The following is a 2572-nucleotide window of genomic DNA, read 5'->3' as shown; positions in this document are numbered from 1 at the left end:
AAAAAACACAAACACAAGGGTTACTTACGTTCCCTGATTCACGGCACACAAACGCCACCTATGCAGTATGTGCGTCGCTATCCATCCAAAAGCACGTACTCATCGACGAGGCGTACCGAAGCGACACGAGCGCCGCCGTCCAGCCGTGCGGACGAATTCCGCCGCTTCGCCGGAAAAATCGCCGCCCCGAGAGGATCCGCCACTTCTTTCGCCCCACGTCGCACCACCACAACTGACGACACCGCACGTCGATTCCCTTACGGCGGCAATTCGTAGCTCAATCCTTTTTTTTTTTTTTCCAAGCAAAGAAACGCGATTTTGCCCAAAGGTCCTTTGGCACTAGAATGAAGGGAATCGACTAATAATATTAGTTTGTTGTTGTTGGAAGGAAATGAACCGCGTGCAAAGGCAGTGCAAGCAGCAGGCTTCGCAGAGGTGTCGGATTTGACCGCGAGTTGCGCTGCTGCTGCTGCTGCTTGCTTATGTGAACGGAACGGATGAACGTAACGGCACGGCGCGGCGCTGCGTTTTGGGGCGACGACGTGTATCTTTCTTTGGCCCAGGAATGCGTCGGAAACACCGGTTCGACGCTGACTCGTCGACGGCGCCACAGTCGACTTTGCCCACCAACAAAAAAAAAACCTTTTTCCTTTCGACCACGCACATTGTTTGTGTGTGTACAATTTTCCAGGCAAAATTCAAGATCTCCTCCATCTTGACTACTGCTTCTACCTACCTACCACCATCCGGATGCTCTCCAACTACCCTTGGGCGTGACTCCTTCCTTCCTTCCTTCCTTCTTCTATCCTTGCTTCTGGATCCAAATAAGCACACACACGATGGATGCATCACACTCGTTCATTTCTCTACGTGCATTCTGAAAACCAGCGATAACGCAACTGAAACTCTGAAGCACACCACACGTGCCTCAACAATCTCGCTGCTGCTGCATGCATTGCACAACATCGCAATTCGTAACTGCTTCTCACTCACCAAAAGTTGATCATTTCTCTAGTAATTTCAATAATATTACGAATTAATTTACATATTTTCATGTAATTGTCACCATGACATTATAATTCAGTTAATAAAATGGTCGATATGTAAGTTACCAACAAAATCGCAATAAAAATAAACGCATAGCTGACATATTTATAATGCAACATTCTATATAATTTACCAAAAAATAGAAGAACTTAGTATATAATCAATTAAGTAAGAAATCTTCTAAAAAAGTATACTTATTATAATAAATAATACAAATAATCAATAAATCAATCAATAATCAATAAGTTTTGAACTACTTTCCTTTAAATAACGATTAAATTGAAATCAAAAGTTGATAATTTCTGTAGTAACTTCAATAATATTACAAATTTATTTACATCTTTTCATGTTATTGTCACCATGACATTAGATTTTAACGAATATAACAGTTAATAAAATGGTCATTATGTAAGTTACCAACAAAATCGCAATAAAAAATAAACGCATAGCTGACATATTTATAATGCAACATTCTATATAATTTACCAAAGAATAGAAGATTTTAGTCTATAGTCAATTAATTAAGAAATCTTCTAAAAAAAGTATACTTATTATAATAAATAATACAAATAATCAATGAATTTGCAAAGTTTTGGACTTATTTCCTTAAAATATTAAAAATTAAGTTTTTACTTGCTCATTCAAACCGATTAAATTGAAATCAAAAGTTGATCATTTCTGTAGTAACTTCAATAATATTACGAATTTATTTACATCTTTTCATGTAATTGACACCATGACATTAGATTTTTACTTATAATTTAGTTAATAAAATGGTCGATATGTAAGTTACCAACAAAATCGCAATAAAAAGAGTATAGCTGCAGTATTTATAATGCAAACAATAAAAGTTATTGGTCGATTATGTAAGAAATCTTGTAAGAAGTCTACTTATTAAAATAATTAAAAAAGTTTTTTCTTTTTCACATTGATTTACAAACATTTTTATGCTTTTTCAATTTGTCACTAAATTATTACAATCATTCTTCTCAATATAGTAAAATCCATACAGCAAATGTTGATTTATACATTTGAGAAAGTTAGAAGATAAAAACAATAATTTTATTACAAGAATTTTACTGTAATTATCAAATTGTTGTTATTTATCAAACCATTGCTTAACTTCAAGTAGATTACTACGTTTTATTACGTAGTGACACCTCTCGAGTGAAAAGGATTAAGATGTAGACAATATTTTAGATCTATCAAAACAATTGTTGCTACCAAACTGAAGTAATACAAAAACTATGTTAATTTTACTAATTTCACAAATAAATATCTACCATTTTCTTTGTTACCATACAGATTTAATCTAATTTATCAATTAATTATGTTAATTTCAGGAAAATTCACTCATTACTGAAACTGTTCATAAAGTATAATCTGTTTTGTAATATAAATATGTATCAATCTTTGTTTTTGTAAATATTTTTATATTTTCATGTAGATAAACTTGTTTTGTATGAATTTAAGAGGTAAATAAGAAAAATTAATTATTCATAAAGTCAAATGTAAAATACCCAAG

The 2572-nt window shown here is 33.5% G+C and overlaps 1 protein-coding gene across 3 annotated transcripts in view; it reads right to left on the bottom strand.

The window, feature by feature from the left end:
• LOC108570030 overlaps nucleotides 1–928 on the bottom strand; it is an 11139-nt gene extending 10211 nt beyond the window's left edge. Inside the window, exon 1 of one of the 3 annotated variants that reach the window (XM_017931851.1) lies at nucleotides 737–928. The gene's annotated coding sequence lies outside the window, so the exon portion shown is untranslated. Of the gene's footprint in view, nucleotides 1–28; nucleotides 649–736 lie in introns of those variants that run through there. The other 2 variants (XM_017931852.1, XM_017931848.1) reach the window with 2 other exon arrangements.
• Between the last annotated feature and the right edge of the window lie 1644 nt (nucleotides 929–2572).

Source organism: Nicrophorus vespilloides, unplaced genomic scaffold, assembly GCF_001412225.1.
Source record: "Nicrophorus vespilloides isolate i.1.1-1 unplaced genomic scaffold, Nicve_v1.0, whole genome shotgun sequence".
NCBI lineage: Eukaryota > Metazoa > Arthropoda > Insecta > Coleoptera > Silphidae > Nicrophorus > Nicrophorus vespilloides.
The sequence above is the reverse complement of the archived record's forward strand: the minus strand, read 5'-3'. Positions and strand labels throughout refer to the sequence as shown.